Source organism: Anser cygnoides, chromosome 22 (assembly GCF_040182565.1).
Source record: "Anser cygnoides isolate HZ-2024a breed goose chromosome 22, Taihu_goose_T2T_genome, whole genome shotgun sequence".
NCBI lineage: Eukaryota > Metazoa > Chordata > Aves > Anseriformes > Anatidae > Anser > Anser cygnoides.
The window spans coordinates 3,983,278-4,000,519 of NC_089894.1; the positions used below are offsets into that span (position 1 = coordinate 3,983,278).

General features: G+C 54.4%; 4 pseudogenes; 2 read left to right on the top strand and 2 right to left on the bottom strand.

The window, feature by feature from the left end:
• Positions 1 to 283: 283 nt before the first annotated feature.
• LOC136786810 (feather keratin 1-like) lies at positions 284 to 1,550 on the bottom strand (annotated as a pseudogene).
• A 3,763-nt stretch (positions 1,551 to 5,313) lies between these two features.
• Positions 5,314 to 6,580, top strand: LOC136786809 (feather keratin 1-like; annotated as a pseudogene).
• A 2,984-nt stretch (positions 6,581 to 9,564) lies between these two features.
• On the bottom strand, positions 9,565 to 10,831 carry LOC136786781 (feather keratin 1-like; annotated as a pseudogene).
• A 3,763-nt stretch (positions 10,832 to 14,594) lies between these two features.
• On the top strand, positions 14,595 to 15,861 carry LOC136786780 (feather keratin 1-like; annotated as a pseudogene).
• The last annotated feature ends 1,381 nt before the right edge of the window (positions 15,862 to 17,242 follow it).

Below are 17,242 nucleotides of genomic sequence, written 5' to 3' on the forward strand. Positions count from 1 at the left end.
GCCTTCAGCAGGATGTGCGCTGAGGCCGAGATGGCAAGGCAGGACAGAGAGGCAGCAAAGCTGGGCCTGATGGCCAGCGGCCCTGCAGAACTCATGGGCACCTCTCTCACGTGTGAGTGACAGTGCTTTCCCAAGGGGCCCTACTGCACAGGGCCTTACGCTTGGGGAAGTGAATGGACCCATGTGCCCAATACTCCCACCAAAGTCCCCAGAGGAACAGCATTGGTCCTGACAGCAGGTGTCTGGAGCGTCTGCAGGGGAAGGACAACTCAGAGGCACAGGCTAGGATGCAGCAAAACTTTAATATTCGAGTCAAAAGATGGAAAAGAGGTTGCTCCGAGAGGAAGCCCCAGTGCAGGAAGCACCAGGGGCAGATGAGAGCATGGGCTGTGTGGCCATGGTGGGCATCCTGCCAGATGTCTATATGCCCACTCCACTGAGGGAGACAGGACAGAAGATCCTCTCTATGATGAAATTGTGGGATTCAGGGTCCAGAGAAGTTGCGGTGAGCAACAAGGGCACAGGCGGGAAAGGAGAGAGTGGAGAAGGGATAAGGCAGACATGGGCCATGCTCTCCAAGAGACCCATCTTCTTCCAAGGGGTGATGGGGAGGCTTGGTCACCCTGAACACAAGAAGCCTATGCTCTGTGCCCAGTCCGCTACCAAAGTCTGGGTCTCTGGGGGTCTTTCTCCAGAGCCAATGCCAGCAGCTTTAGCACGGGAAGCACCTCCTGCCACAGTAGCGGCTGCCAAAGCCAGAGAGGCCAAAGCCCCCGGAGGAGATGGGCACTCCCTGAGAGCTGAGGATGCTGCCAACGGCAGCGGAGGTGGAGGATCCCACGGCGGTGTTCTGCGGGAAGGAGCTGAGGATGGGGCCGGGCAGGGTCACCACCACGGGAGAGGGCTGGATGAAGACGTTGGAGTCCTGGCACTGCTGGACACAGGGCTCATTGCAGCTGTTGGCCAGCGGGGTCGGGCCACAGGGTCCACATGGCAGACACGGCAGGCACTGGTTGTAGCAGGACATGTCTCGGGGCAGGACGTGCACCTTGTGGGAGGGAGGCCCCAGAGGAGAATGTTGGTGAGAGAGGAGCAGTCTGCCAGCACACCACTGGATAGCAATGGCACATGCTGTTTGGGGAGCCGGCAGATGTCTAAGGAGGCCCACAGCCATCTCCTTCCCTTTGTTCCCAACAGTGTTGGCAAGAACTTTCAGGCCAAAGGAGCTCCCCACCAAGCCCATATCTCGGGACGTACGTCAGCCAAGCCACAGCTTCACTTCATGACACATCTCCTGACCCCTTCCATCGCCCATGACTAGCAACCCGAAAACCCAGCAGAGGAGGAAGGTGCAGGCATGTTATGAGAACTCCCCAGGGATGAAAAGGAGGAGAAAGGCCTTCAGACTCACCTTGTTCCCAGGGAGATGCAGGAGAGAGGAGTGGATGAAGAGAGTGAGGAGATGGGGCCTCTTTTATACCTCTCCTGCATCGCCCCAGGCCCACAGTCACTCTACGCAGGCTGTAATTTTCCATCAGACTCACCTCAAATGCAAAATAGCCTTCCTAATGGCACAGGTTGTGCTTTGGTTTCCGTCAACTCTGCCATTTCATTTCCTCATTTCAGATTTGCCCAATTGGCATCAGAATCTCCTTTTAAGTACCAAGATGAGAGGTCAAGCATTTCCCTGGGCGGGAACACGTCAGTAGGGCAGCAGATGAGTCCTAAGTGCTGGAGGGTGTATTGGGTTTCCGTGGCAAGGTTTTGGTAACGGGGTTCTGCAGGGGTGGCCTCTGTGAGAAATGTCCAGAAGCTGCCCATGAGCTGCCTGTGGACCTCCTCTGAGCAGATCTGCCCCCAGGGCAGGGTCAGACATGGACGGTGGGAGGGAAGGGACACACAGGCTTCACCCTCCTGGCTAAAGAGATGGGGCTGTGTGTAGGAGCTCTCCTGAGTGCTTTCTGGTTGGAAAGAAAGGGTTGCAGAAAACATCCCTCCTGGCTAGGTCCCAGGCAATAAGTCTTCCAGCATTAGAGCTTCAGCACGCTTCCTCTGCCACGTCCCAAAGCCCTCCTCAGGCAACAGCACAAGCCAGCACCACTTGGGGGGGCAAGGAAGGTTCCCCTCATCTAGCGAGGGCTGGCAGGAACCAGCACTGCCACACAGCTGGACATGCTCAGGGAGGGGACTTGCTCACAAGGGCCCTGGCTACAGAAACATCTCCCAGACTCCACCAAGGAGGCAATGCATCCCTGCTGCATGAGCAAAGCTCTTCCCTGCCCTGCAGACATGGGAGGCAGCTGGGGCACACCCCAGGGAGGCAAGGGAATGCCTTCAGCAGGCAAGCTTCCTGGGAGAGACTCTCCCTGCCCAGGACAAGTCATGCTCTAATTTGGGATTGGTCACATGCCACGCTTTTGGCGTGAGGCCAAGCCAGAGTGCCTGCTGTCTGCAGGCCTGAGCATCATGCAAGCTAAATCCCCCTCTGGCCAAGCAGCTCCATGCGAATCCAAGCTCAAGCTGTGCCATGCTCCAGGCAGCCCCAACAGCCATCACCCTGCAGCATGACCTTCTCACAAGTACTCTCATAGCTCAGGCAGCTCACAGGATTGCAGGCATGTTTTGCACAACAGGGCATGTCTTTGGGTGCGCTGCTGGTCAGGGAATGAGTCTGGCCAAAGTGCTTGGTATGGCAAGGAGAGTGGTGGAGCAAGACACTGTCCCTGTGAACAATTCCTCTGGTTTTTGGCTCAGGAGAGCAACCTTTGCCTTCCTCACAGCAGCTGACAACATGGGTTGCCTGAAGAGCCCAGGAGACAGCCACAAGAGGGAACAAGGTCAAACAAGCAGACAACATGTCACCCCAGAAGGAGCAGCCTTGTGCCAGGGCATTTCAAAACTGCAGCACAGCCCATCTGCCTATGCAGGCAATGAGCTGTGACTGGTGGAGCAGTCTGGGAGCCAGGCCAAGTGGTAGAAGGATGTGCTGTGTCCTCAGGCCAGGGAGGCTTTGGTCATCCAGGAGGGCACTGCATAGGCAGCAGGATATATATGCAGGACCCCTCCAGCACTTGGGACTCATCTTCTACCCCTTCTGACCTACTCTATGGCGGTTTTACTCAGCTGGGCAGCTGAGCTCCATCACAACTGCTATCTATTCCCCCTCCTCAAAGGGAAAGGGGGAGGAAATGCGATGAAAAGGGATCAAGGGTTGAGATAAGGACAGAGAGATCAATCACCAATTATTGCCATGGACAAGACAGATTCAGAATAGGGAGATTAATGTAATTAATTACCTATTACTAACAAGCTAGAGCAGTGAGAAACTAAAAACAAACTAAAAACAACCTCCCCTGCCACCCTCTTCTATGTTCTTCCCCCAGGTGGCGCAGGGGAACATGCCCTGGGGTCTGTGGTCAGTCCATAAAACTTCGACTCTGCCCCTCCTTCACAGTAACTCCCTGCACTTGTTCCAAATTAGGGTCCCTCCCACAGGATTTATTCCTTCCCAAATTGATCCTGCATGGGCTTCTCACAGGCAGCAGCTCTTTAAGAACTGCTGCAAATATGGGTCCGTACCACGGGGTCCATCTGTCAGGAGCAAACTGCTCCAACACGGGTTCCCCCATGGGCGGCAGCTCCCCCCAGAACCCCTGCTCCTGCGTGGGCTCCTGTCCACGGGCTGCAGCTCTGGCCCAGGGCCTGCACCACTGTGGTCCTCTCCATGGGCCACAGCCTCCTTCAGGCAAGATCCACCTGCTCCGCTGGGGAATCCTCCATGGGCTGCAGTGTGGAGATGTGCTCCACCGTGCTACCCATGGACTGCAGGGGGACAGCCTGCTCCACCAGAGGCCTCTCCACGGGCCGCAGGGGAACTTCTGATTGAATGGAGTCAAATCCAGCTGTTGGCCTTTCACGAGTGGTGTTCCCCAGGGTTGTCGGTGTTGGGGCCCATCCTCTTTAATATCTTTGTTTATAAAGACATCGTAGCCCTGGAGTGTGTCCAGAGAAGGGCTACAAAGCTGGTGAAGGGTCTGGAGCACAAGTCCTGGGAGGAGCAGCTGAGGGAAGTGGGGTTGTTTAGTCTGGAGAAGAGGAGGCTCAGGGGAGACATTACTGCCCTCTACAACTACCTGAAAGGAGCTGGGGGTCGGCCTCTTCTCACAGATAACTTGTGATAGGACTAGAGGGAATGGCCTCAGGTTGCGCCAGTGGAGGTTCAGGTTGGAAATGAGGAGAAATTTCTTCTCAGGAAGAGTAGTTAGGTATTGGAAGGGGTTGCCCAGAGCGGTGGTGGAGTCATCATCCCAGGGGGTGTCTAAAGAAAGATTGGCTGTGGTACTTGGGGACATGCTTTAGTGGATGATATTGGTGATAGGGGGATGCTTGGACCAGATGATCTTGGAGGTCTTTTCCAACCTTAATGATTCCATGATTCTATGATTCTGCTTTAGGACCTGGAGCACCTCCTCCCTCTCCTTCTTCACCAACCTTGGTGTCTGCAGGGCTGTTTCTCACTCCTCGCTGTCCCAGCTGCTGTTGTGCAGGAGTAGTTTTCCTTTTCTTAATTCTGTTCTCACACAGCCCAAAAAAACATTGCATATTGGTTTGGCTCTGGACAGCAGCAGGCCACTTTGGAGCCAGCTGAAACTGGCTCTTATCTAACATGGGGCAGCTTCTGGGTCTGTTCAGCGTTGAGGAAAGAAGAATGAGAGGGGATCTTAATAATGTTTACAAATATCTTAAGTGTGGGAGGCGGAGGGATTTGGCCAACCACTTTTCAGCGGTTCGTGGGGACAGGACAAGGGGCAATGGCCAAAAAAATGATCACAGGAAGTTCCGCACCAACATGCGAAAGAACTTTTTCACGGTAAGGGTGATGGAACACTGGAATAGCCAGGCCAGGGTGGTTATGGAGTCTCCTTCTCTGGAGATATTCAAGTCCCGTTTGGACGCTTACATGGGCAACCTGCTCTAGGGAACCTGCTCTGGCAGGGGGGTTGGAACCGGTGATCTCTTGAGGACCCTTCCAACCCCTACAGTTCTGTGATTCTGTGACACCTCTGACAGAGACCACCCCTGCAGAACCCCGTTACCAAAACCTTGCCAAGGAAACCCAATACACCCTCCAGCACTTAGGACCCATCTGCTGCCCTACTGACGTGTTCCCGCCCAGGGAAATGCTTGACCTCTCATCTTGGTACTTAAAAGGAGATTCTGATGCCAACTGGGCAAATCTGAAATGAGGAAATGAAATGGCAGAGTTGACGGAAACCAAAGCACAACCTGTGCCATTAGGAAGGCTATTTTGCATTTGAGGTGAGTCTGATGGAAAATTACAGCCTGCGTAGAGTGACTGTGGGCCCGGGGCGATGCAGGAGAGGTATAAAAGAGGCCCCATCTCCTCACTCTCTTCATCCACTCCTCTCTCCTGCATCTCCCTGGGAACAAGGTGAGTCTTAAGGCCTTTCTCCTCCTTTTCATCCCTGGGGAGTTCTCATAACATGCCTGCACCTTCCTCCTCTGCTGGGTTTTCGGGTTGCTAGTCATGGGCGATGGAAGGGGTCAGGAGATGTGTCATGAAGTGAAGCTGTGGCTTGGCTGACGTACGTCCCGAGATATGGGCTTGGTGGGGAGCTCCTTTGGCCTGAAAGTTCTTGCCAACACTGTTGGGAACAAAGGGAAGGAGATGGCTGTGGGCCTCCTTAGACATCTGCCGGCTCCCCAAACAGCATGTGCCATTGCTATCCAGTGGTGTGCTGGCAGACTGCTCCTCTCTCACCAACATTCTCCTTTGGGGCCTCCCTCCCACAAGGTGCACGTCCTGCCCCGAGACATGTCCTGCTACAACCAGTGCCTGCCGTGCCTGCCATGTGGACCCTGTGGCCCGACCCCGCTGGCCAACAGCTGCAATGAGCCCTGTGTCCAGCAGTGCCAGGACTCCACTGTCGTCATCCAGCCCTCTCCTGTGGTGGTGACCCTGCCCGGCCCCATCCTCAGCTCCTTCCCGCAGAACACCGCCGTGGGATCCTCCACCTCCGCTGCCGTTGGCAGCATCCTCAGCTCTCAGGGAGTGCCCATCTCCTCCGGGGGCTTTGGCCGCTCTGGCTTTGGCAGCCGCTCCTGCGGCACAAGGTGTCTCCCGTGCTAAAACTGCTGGCAATGGCCCTGGAGAAAAACCCCCAGGGACCCAGATGTTGGCAGCGGATAGGGCACAGAGCATAGGCTTCTTATGTTCAGGGTGGCCAAACCTCCCCATCACCCCTTGGAAGAAGATGGGTCTCTCGGAGAGCACGGCCCATGTCTGCCTTTCCCCTCCTCCACTCTCTCCTTTCCCACCAATGTCCTTGTTACTCAGCACGGTTCCACTGTGTTCTGAGTCCCACAACGTCATCATTGAGAGGACATGCTGACCCTTCTCCCTCAGTGGAGCAGACAGGTGGTTAAATGGTGGCATGCCCACCAAGGCCACACAGCTCATGCTCTCGTCTGCCCCTGGTGCTTCCTGCACTGGGGCTTCCTCTCGGAGCAACCTCTTTTCCATCTTTTGACTCGAATATTAAAGTTCTGCTGCATCTCAGCCTTCGCCTCTGAGTTGTCCTTCCCCTGCAGCTACTCTTCCAGGGTGCCTGGGGAGAGAGGTGTTGCTGACTGGTAGTTCTGGGAGCGGGTGGTTGCTGATGCTCATGCTTAGCAATCATTAACACAGGCTTGCATTCAGAATGCTTCTTCACGCATCAGGTCACCGTCTGGATTCTAAATATCTGCTTACTTAGAGCTGGATGGAATTATCCAATGTAGTTGAGTGGCCTCTGTGCATTTTGGTGTGCACACTGTTGCTTCTTCTCTGATTAGCACAACAGCATGAAGCAAGTAGTAAAGAACGAGGGATGACTACGTCCTTGACAAGGTGGAGGGCATAGCTGCCCAGGAGGAGCCAGGAAAACCCTTCCTAACAACAACACTGCAGAACTTGCTGTGCTTGGTCAAAATCTTTCCTGCTACAGAGCCCAAAACTGGACACAGTGTTCTAGATGCATTTGGAGGAGTGTTGAGCGGAGTGGGATTGTCACTGCCCTCAATGACACCAAACTCTGTGGTGCAGTTGATAGAAGGAAGAGGTGCCATTCAAAGGGACCTCCACAGGCTGGGGAAGTGGGCCTATGTGAACCGCATGAGGTTCAACAAGTCCAACTGCAAGGTGCTGCACCTGGCTCAGGGCAGTCCCACACAGGAGTACAGACAGGGAGAAGAACTCATCAAGAGCAGCTGTGTGGAGAGAGACTTGGAGAGAGACTTTATCCTGCTCTGCCCTCGTGAGGCCACATTTGGAGTAGTGAGTCCAGGTCTGGGGCCCCCGGCACAAGAAAGATGTGGACTTCTTAGAGCGAGTCCAGAGTAGGGCAAAATATGATCAGACAGCTGGAGCGCCTCTCCTATGAAGAAAGGCTGAGAGAGCTCGAGATGTTCAGCCTGGAGAAGAGATGACTCCTGGGAGACTTCATTGTAACCTTTCAGTACTTAAAGGGGTCTCAGAAAAAAAGATTGAGAAGGACTCTTTACTTGGGTAGAACATGATAGGGCAAGGGGGAATGGTCTTAAACTAAAAGAGGACAGATTTAGACTAGACCTTAAGAGGAATTTCTTCACTGTAAGAGTAGTGAGGCACTGGAACAGGTTGCCAAGAGACGTTGTGGATGCCCCATTGCTGGAGGTGTCCAAGGCCATTCTGGATGGGGCCTTGGCCAATCTGATACAGCAAGTGGCATCCCTGTCTGTGGCAGGGGGCTTGGAGTTAGATGATCATTAAAGTCCCTTCCAACCTGAGCCCTTCCATGATTCTGTAATTCTATGATTCTTGAGCTCCTGACTATGCTTCTGCTCACACAGCCCGGGATGTCATTGGTGTCCTCGATGTCTGGGAACAGTGCTGGGAGTCACTTCTCTTTGGATGGGTTTACCACCCAAGCAACTTTTCCTGGACCAGCTTTCGGTCTGCTGCAATAGAGGGGCTGCAAGATAGATGATGTGGTGTGAGGGCAGGCTGGCAGGAAGACATCTGCCAGACTGGGCTCTGGGTGCCTGCGGTGCTGCTTTGGGGAGCTTGTGGACGGCCCTTAGAGACACTCAGAAAGCACCTGCTGTCTCTCCTCCTGCCCTCAGTCTCTCCCTGCCTCCCTCTTCCCCACAAGGTTTTGCAGGAAGCCCAGGGAACAGACGGAAGGAGTAGGGGGAGGACTGTGTGGTGGGTTGACCCTGGCAAGCATCTAAGCACCCACCATGCACTCGCTCACGCTGCAGCTGCAGCAGGACAGGGGAAAGAGTTGGAAGACGAAGAGACAGGAAAACTCCCCGGCTGATATAATGACATTTTAAGGAGGGAATGGGAAAAAGAAGCCCAGCAAGTCTCTGCAGGATGGCTACTTTGGAAGAACTGTCCCGCTGTTTTCTTGCCAAGCATGATGCTCTATGGTATGCAATATCATTGCATGGAAGGAGTAGGGGGAGGAGGACATGCACTGCCTGTGAGCCTGTCTGGTGGGCTGACCCCCAGCAAGGATCTAAACACCCACCACCCACTCGCTCACACCACAGCCACAGTAGGATAGGGGTGGCAGTTGCAAGACCAAGAGACAGAAAAACTTCCCAGTCAATATAATGACATTTTAAGAAGGGAATGAGAAGAAAAGAGAAAAAGATAATGACGTAAAGGCTGTGACTGACCACCTTTCACCAGCAGACCAATGCCAAGGAAGTCTCTGCAGAACAGCAAGTTTGGAAGAACTGTGCAGCCGTTTTGTTGCCGAGCATGATGCTCTATGGTATGCAATATCCCTTTGGCAAATTCGGGTCAGCTGTCCTGACTGTGTCCCCTCCTGAAAACTTCCCCAACCCTAGCCTGCTCTGTGAAAGTGCAGAGACGGAAACATAGAAGGCCTTGATGCTGAGCTAAATCGTTGGTGCGTCACCTCCACTGTTTTAGCCACACAATCAGAACACAGCACCATATTGCCTATGGTGAAGACAATTGCCTCAATCACAGCCAGAGCCAGTACAGCCTGCTTCCCCCACTCCCTCTCCTGGCCTGCTCTGGCGCCATTTTCTGCACAAGCCTCCCCGCCCAGCACAGCTGCCCCCAGAGCAGAAGGAATTGCCGCCCCTCCTCTCGCCTCTCTCCCTCTCCCCTGCTGCCCCTTCCCAGGAACCTGTGTGGCTGCTGCCCTCCCAGGGCCCCCTGCAGCTCTGGCTCCTCGCTGGAGGCCAGCAGTGGCCACATGCCGCCTTCAGCAGGATGTGCGCTGAGGCCGAGATGGCACGCCAGGACAGAGAGGCAGCAAAGCTGCGCCTGATGGCCAGCGGCCCTGCAGAACTCATGGGCACCTCCCTCACGTGTGAGTGACAGTGCTTTCCCAAGGGGCCCTACTGCACAGGGCCTTACGCTTTGGGGAAGTGAATGGACCCATGTGCCCAATACTCCCACCAAAGTCCCCAGAGGAACAGCATTGGTCCTGACAGCAGGTGTCTGGAGCGTCTGCAGGGGAAGGACAACTCAGAGGCACAGGCTAGGATGCAGCAAAACTTTAATATTCGAGTCAAAAGATGGAAAAGAGGTTGCTCCGAGAGGAAGCCCCAGTGCAGGAAGCACCAGGGGCAGATGAGAGCATGGGCTGTGTGGCCATGGTGGGCATCCTGCCAGATGTCTATATGCCCACTCCACTGAGGGAGACAGGACAGAAGATCCTCTCTATGATGAAATTGTGGGATTCAGGGTCCAGAGAAGTTGCGGTGAGCAACAAGGGCACAGGCGGGAAAGGAGAGAGTGGAGAAGGGATAAGGCAGACATGGGCCATGCTCTCCAAGAGACCCATCTTCTTCCAAGGGGTGATGGGGAGGCTTGGTCACCCTGAACACAAGAAGCCTATGCTCTGTGCCCAGTCCGCTACCAAAGTCTGGGTCTCTGGGGGTCTTTCTCCAGAGCCAATGCCAGCAGCTTTAGCACGGGAAGCACCTCCTGCCACAGTAGCGGCTGCCAAAGCCAGAGAGGCCAAAGCCCCCGGAGGAGATGGGCACTCCCTGAGAGCTGAGGATGCTGCCAACGGCAGCGGAGGTGGAGGATCCCACGGCGGTGTTCTGCGGGAAGGAGCTGAGGATGGGGCCGGGCAGGGTCACCACCACGGGAGAGGGCTGGATGAAGACGTTGGAGTCCTGGCACTGCTGGACACAGGGCTCATTGCAGCTGTTGGCCAGCGGGGTCGGGCCACAGGGTCCACATGGCAGGCACGGCAGGCACTGGTTGTAGCAGGACATGTCTCGGGGCAGGACGTGCACCTTGTGGGAGGGAGGCCCCAGAGGAGAATGTTGGTGAGAGAGGAGCAGTCTGCCAGCACACCACTGGATAGCAATGGCACATGCTGTTTGGGGAGCCGGCAGATGTCTAAGGAGGCCCACAGCCATCTCCTTCCCTTTGTTCCCAACAGTGTTGGCAAGAACTTTCAGGCCAAAGGAGCTCCCCACCAAGCCCATATCTCGGGACGTACGTCAGCCAAGCCACAGCTTCACTTCATGACACATCTCCTGACCCCTTCCATCGCCCATGACTAGCAACCCGAAAACCCAGCAGAGGAGGAAGGTGCAGGCATGTTATGAGAACTCCCCAGGGATGAAAAGGAGGAGAAAGGCCTTCAGACTCACCTTGTTCCCAGGGAGATGCAGGAGAGAGGAGTGGATGAAGAGAGTGAGGCGATGGGGCCTCTTTTATACCTCTCCTGCATCGCCCCAGGCCCACAGTCACTCTACGCAGGCTGTAATTTTCCATCAGACTCACCTCAAATGCAAAATAGCCTTCCTAATGGCACAGGTTGTGCTTTGGTTTCCGTCAACTCTGCCATTTCATTTCCTCATTTCAGATTTGCCCAATTGGCATCAGAATCTCCTTTTAAGTACCAAGATGAGAGGTCAAGCATTTCCCTGGGCGGGAACACGTCAGTAGGGCAGCAGATGAGTCCTAAGTGCTGGAGGGTGTATTGGGTTTCCGTGGCAAGGTTTTGGTAACGGGGTTCTGCAGGGGTGGCCTCTGTGAGAAATGTCCAGAAGCTGCCCATGAGCTGCCTGTGGACCTCCTCTGAGCAGATCTGCCCCCAGGGCAGGGTCAGACATGGACGGTGGGAGGGAAGGGACACACAGGCTTCACCCTCCTGGCTAAAGAGATGGGGCTGTGTGTAGGAGCTCTCCTGAGTGCTTTCTGGTTGGAAAGAAAGGGTTGCAGAAAACATCCCTCCTGGCTAGGTCCCAGGCAATAAGTCTTCCAGCATTAGAGCTTCAGCACGCTTCCTCTGCCACGTCCCAAAGCCCTCCTCAGGCAACAGCACAAGCCAGCACCACTTGGGGGGGCAAGGAAGGTTCCCCTCATCTAGCGAGGGCTGGCAGGAACCAGCACTGCCACACAGCTGGACATGCTCAGGGAGGGGACTTGCTCACAAGGGCCCTGGCTACAGAAACATCTCCCAGACTCCACCAAGGAGGCAATGCATCCCTGCTGCATGAGCAAAGCTCTTCCCTGCCCTGCAGACATGGGAGGCAGCTGGGGCACACCCCAGGGAGGCAAGGGAATGCCTTCAGCAGGCAAGCTTCCTGGGAGAGACTCTCCCTGCCCAGGACAAGTCATGCTCTAATTTGGGATTGGTCACATGCCACGCTTTTGGCGTGAGGCCAAGCCAGAGTGCCTGCTGTCTGCAGGCCTGAGCATCATGCAAGCTAAATCCCCCTCTGGCCAAGCAGCTCCATGCGAATCCAAGCTCAAGCTGTGCCATGCTCCAGGCAGCCCCAACAGCCATCACCCTGCAGCATGACCTTCTCACAAGTACTCTCATAGCTCAGGCAGCTCACAGGATTGCAGGCATGTTTTGCACAACAGGGCATGTCTTTGGGTGCGCTGCTGGTCAGGGAATGAGTCTGGCCAAAGTGCTTGGTATGGCAAGGAGAGTGGTGGAGCAAGACACTGTCCCTGTGAACAATTCCTCTGGTTTTTGGCTCAGGAGAGCAACCTTTGCCTTCCTCACAGCAGCTGACAACATGGGTTGCCTGAAGAGCCCAGGAGACAGCCACAAGAGGGAACAAGGTCAAACAAGCAGACAACATGTCACCCCAGAAGGAGCAGCCTTGTGCCAGGGCATTTCAAAACTGCAGCACAGCCCATCTGCCTATGCAGGCAATGAGCTGTGACTGGTGGAGCAGTCTGGGAGCCAGGCCAAGTGGTAGAAGGATGTGCTGTGTCCTCAGGCCAGGGAGGCTTTGGTCATCCAGGAGGGCACTGCATAGGCAGCAGGATATATATGCAGGACCCCTCCAGCACTTGGGACTCATCTTCTACCCCTTCTGACCTACTCTATGGCGGTTTTACTCAGCTGGGCAGCTGAGCTCCATCACAACTGCTATCTATTCCCCCTCCTCAAAGGGAAAGGGGGAGGAAATGCGATGAAAAGGGATCAAGGGTTGAGATAAGGACAGAGAGATCAATCACCAATTATTGCCATGGACAAGACAGATTCAGAATAGGGAGATTAATGTAATTAATTACCTATTACTAACAAGCTAGAGCAGTGAGAAACTAAAAACAAACTAAAAACAACCTCCCCTGCCACCCTCTTCTATGTTCTTCCCCCAGGTGGCGCAGGGGAACATGCCCTGGGGTCTGTGGTCAGTCCATAAAACTTCGACTCTGCCCCTCCTTCACAGTAACTCCCTGCACTTGTTCCAAATTAGGGTCCCTCCCACAGGATTTATTCCTTCCCAAATTGATCCTGCATGGGCTTCTCACAGGCAGCAGCTCTTTAAGAACTGCTGCAAATATGGGTCCGTACCACGGGGTCCATCTGTCAGGAGCAAACTGCTCCAACACGGGTTCCCCCATGGGCGGCAGCTCCCCCCAGAACCCCTGCTCCTGCGTGGGCTCCTGTCCACGGGCTGCAGCTCTGGCCCAGGGCCTGCACCACTGTGGTCCTCTCCATGGGCCACAGCCTCCTTCAGGCAAGATCCACCTGCTCCGCTGGGGAATCCTCCATGGGCTGCAGTGTGGAGATGTGCTCCACCGTGCTACCCATGGACTGCAGGGGGACAGCCTGCTCCACCAGAGGCCTCTCCACGGGCCGCAGGGGAACTTCTGATTGAATGGAGTCAAATCCAGCTGTTGGCCTTTCACGAGTGGTGTTCCCCAGGGTTGTCGGTGTTGGGGCCCATCCTCTTTAATATCTTTGTTTATAAAGACATCGTAGCCCTGGAGTGTGTCCAGAGAAGGGCTACAAAGCTGGTGAAGGGTCTGGAGCACAAGTCCTGGGAGGAGCAGCTGAGGGAAGTGGGGTTGTTTAGTCTGGAGAAGAGGAGGCTCAGGGGAGACATTACTGCCCTCTACAACTACCTGAAAGGAGCTGGGGGTCGGCCTCTTCTCACAGATAACTTGTGATAGGACTAGAGGGAATGGCCTCAGGTTGCGCCAGTGGAGGTTCAGGTTGGAAATGAGGAGAAATTTCTTCTCAGGAAGAGTAGTTAGGTATTGGAAGGGGTTGCCCAGAGCGGTGGTGGAGTCATCATCCCAGGGGGTGTCTAAAGAAAGATTGGCTGTGGTACTTGGGGACATGCTTTAGTGGATGATATTGGTGATAGGGGGATGCTTGGACCAGATGATCTTGGAGGTCTTTTCCAACCTTAATGATTCCATGATTCTATGATTCTGCTTTAGGACCTGGAGCACCTCCTCCCTCTCCTTCTTCACCAACCTTGGTGTCTGCAGGGCTGTTTCTCACTCCTCGCTGTCCCAGCTGCTGTTGTGCAGGAGTAGTTTTCCTTTTCTTAATTCTGTTCTCACACAGCCCAAAAAAACATTGCATATTGGTTTGGCTCTGGACAGCAGCAGGCCACTTTGGAGCCAGCTGAAACTGGCTCTTATCTAACATGGGGCAGCTTCTGGGTCTGTTCAGCGTTGAGGAAAGAAGAATGAGAGGGGATCTTAATAATGTTTACAAATATCTTAAGTGTGGGAGGCGGAGGGATTTGGCCAACCACTTTTCAGCGGTTCGTGGGGACAGGACAAGGGGCAATGGCCAAAAAAATGATCACAGGAAGTTCCGCACCAACATGCGAAAGAACTTTTTCACGGTAAGGGTGATGGAACACTGGAATAGCCAGGCCAGGGTGGTTATGGAGTCTCCTTCTCTGGAGATATTCAAGTCCCGTTTGGACGCTTACATGGGCAACCTGCTCTAGGGAACCTGCTCTGGCAGGGGGGTTGGAACCGGTGATCTCTTGAGGACCCTTCCAACCCCTACAGTTCTGTGATTCTGTGACACCTCTGACAGAGACCACCCCTGCAGAACCCCGTTACCAAAACCTTGCCAAGGAAACCCAATACACCCTCCAGCACTTAGGACCCATCTGCTGCCCTACTGACGTGTTCCCGCCCAGGGAAATGCTTGACCTCTCATCTTGGTACTTAAAAGGAGATTCTGATGCCAACTGGGCAAATCTGAAATGAGGAAATGAAATGGCAGAGTTGACGGAAACCAAAGCACAACCTGTGCCATTAGGAAGGCTATTTTGCATTTGAGGTGAGTCTGATGGAAAATTACAGCCTGCGTAGAGTGACTGTGGGCCCGGGGCGATGCAGGAGAGGTATAAAAGAGGCCCCATCTCCTCACTCTCTTCATCCACTCCTCTCTCCTGCATCTCCCTGGGAACAAGGTGAGTCTTAAGGCCTTTCTCCTCCTTTTCATCCCTGGGGAGTTCTCATAACATGCCTGCACCTTCCTCCTCTGCTGGGTTTTCGGGTTGCTAGTCATGGGCGATGGAAGGGGTCAGGAGATGTGTCATGAAGTGAAGCTGTGGCTTGGCTGACGTACGTCCCGAGATATGGGCTTGGTGGGGAGCTCCTTTGGCCTGAAAGTTCTTGCCAACACTGTTGGGAACAAAGGGAAGGAGATGGCTGTGGGCCTCCTTAGACATCTGCCGGCTCCCCAAACAGCATGTGCCATTGCTATCCAGTGGTGTGCTGGCAGACTGCTCCTCTCTCACCAACATTCTCCTTTGGGGCCTCCCTCCCACAAGGTGCACGTCCTGCCCCGAGACATGTCCTGCTACAACCAGTGCCTGCCGTGCCTGCCATGTGGACCCTGTGGCCCGACCCCGCTGGCCAACAGCTGCAATGAGCCCTGTGTCCAGCAGTGCCAGGACTCCACTGTCGTCATCCAGCCCTCTCCTGTGGTGGTGACCCTGCCCGGCCCCATCCTCAGCTCCTTCCCGCAGAACACCGCCGTGGGATCCTCCACCTCCGCTGCCGTTGGCAGCATCCTCAGCTCTCAGGGAGTGCCCATCTCCTCCGGGGGCTTTGGCCGCTCTGGCTTTGGCAGCCGCTCCTGCGGCACAAGGTGTCTCCCGTGCTAAAACTGCTGGCAATGGCCCTGGAGAAAAACCCCCAGGGACCCAGATGTTGGCAGCGGATAGGGCACAGAGCATAGGCTTCTTATGTTCAGGGTGGCCAAACCTCCCCATCACCCCTTGGAAGAAGATGGGTCTCTCGGAGAGCACGGCCCATGTCTGCCTTTCCCCTCCTCCACTCTCTCCTTTCCCACCAATGTCCTTGTTACTCAGCACGGTTCCACTGTGTTCTGAGTCCCACAACGTCATCATTGAGAGGACATGCTGACCCTTCTCCCTCAGTGGAGCAGACAGGTGGTCAAATGGTGGCATGCCCACCAAGGCCACACAGCTCATGCTCTCGTCTGCCCCTGGTGCTTCCTGCACTGGGGCTTCCTCTCGGAGCAACCTCTTTTCCCCCATTTGACTCGAATATTAAAGTTCTGCTGCATCTCAGCCTTCGCCTCTGAGTTGTCCTTCCCCTGCAGCTACTCTTCCAGGGTGCCTGGGGAGAGAGGTGTTGCTGACTGGTAGTTCTGGGAGCGGGTGGTTGCTGATGCTCATGCTTAGCAATCATTAACACAGGCTTGCATTCAGAATGCTTCTTCACGCATCAGGTCACCGTCTGGATTCTAAATATCTGCTTACTTAGAGCTGGATGGAATTATCCAATGTAGTTGAGTGGCCTCTGTGCATTTTGGTGTGCACACTGTTGCTTCTTCTCTGATTAGCACAACAGCATGAAGCAAGTAGTAAAGAACGAGGGATGACTACGTCCTTGACAAGATGGAGGGCATAGCTGCCCAGGAGGAGCCAGGAAAACCCTTCCTAACAACAACACTGCAGAACTTGCTGTGCTTGGTCAAAGTCTTTCCTGCTACAGAGCCCAAAACTGGACACAGTGTTCTAGATGCATTTGGAGGAGTGTTGAGCGGAGTGGGATTGTCACTGCCCTCAATGACACCAAACTCTGTGGTGCAGTTGATAGAAGGAAGAGGTGCCATTCAAAGGGACCTCCACAGGCTGGGGAAGTGGGCCTATGTGAACCGCATGAGGTTCAACAAGTCCAACTGCAAGGTGCTGCACCTGGCTCAGGGCAGTCCCACACAGGAGTACAGACAGGGAGAAGAACTCATCAAGAGCAGCTGTGTGGAGAGAGACTTGGAGAGAGACTTTATCCTGCTCTGCCCTCGTGAGGCCACATTTGGAGTAGTGAGTCCAGGTCTGGGGCCCCCGGCACAAGAAAGATGTGGACTTCTTAGAGCGAGTCCAGAGTAGGGTAAAATATGATCAGACAGCTGGAGCGCCTCTCCTATGAAGAAAGGCTGAGAGAGCTCGAGATGTTCAGCCTGGAGAAGAGATGACTCCTGGGAGACTTCATTGTAACCTTTCAGTACTTAAAGGGGTCTCAGAAAAAAAGATTGAGAAGGACTCTTTACTTGGGTAGAACATGATAGGGCAAGGGGGAATGGTCTTAAACTAAAAGAGGACAGATTTAGACTAGACCTTAAGAGGAATTTCTTCACTGTAAGAGTAGTGAGGCACTGGAACAGGTTGCCAAGAGACGTTGTGGATGCCCCATTGCTGGAGGAGTCCAAGGCCATTCTGGATGGGGCCTTGGCCAATCTGATACAGCAAGTGGCATCCCTGTCTGTGGCAGGGGGCTTGGAGTTAGATGATCATTAAAGTCCCTTCCAACCTGAGCCCTTCCATGATTCTGTAATTCTATGATTCTTGAGCTCCTGACTATGCTTCTGCTCACACAGCCCGGGATGTCATTGGTGTCCTCGATGTCTGGGAACAGTGCTGGGAGTCACTTCTCTTTGGATGGGTTTAC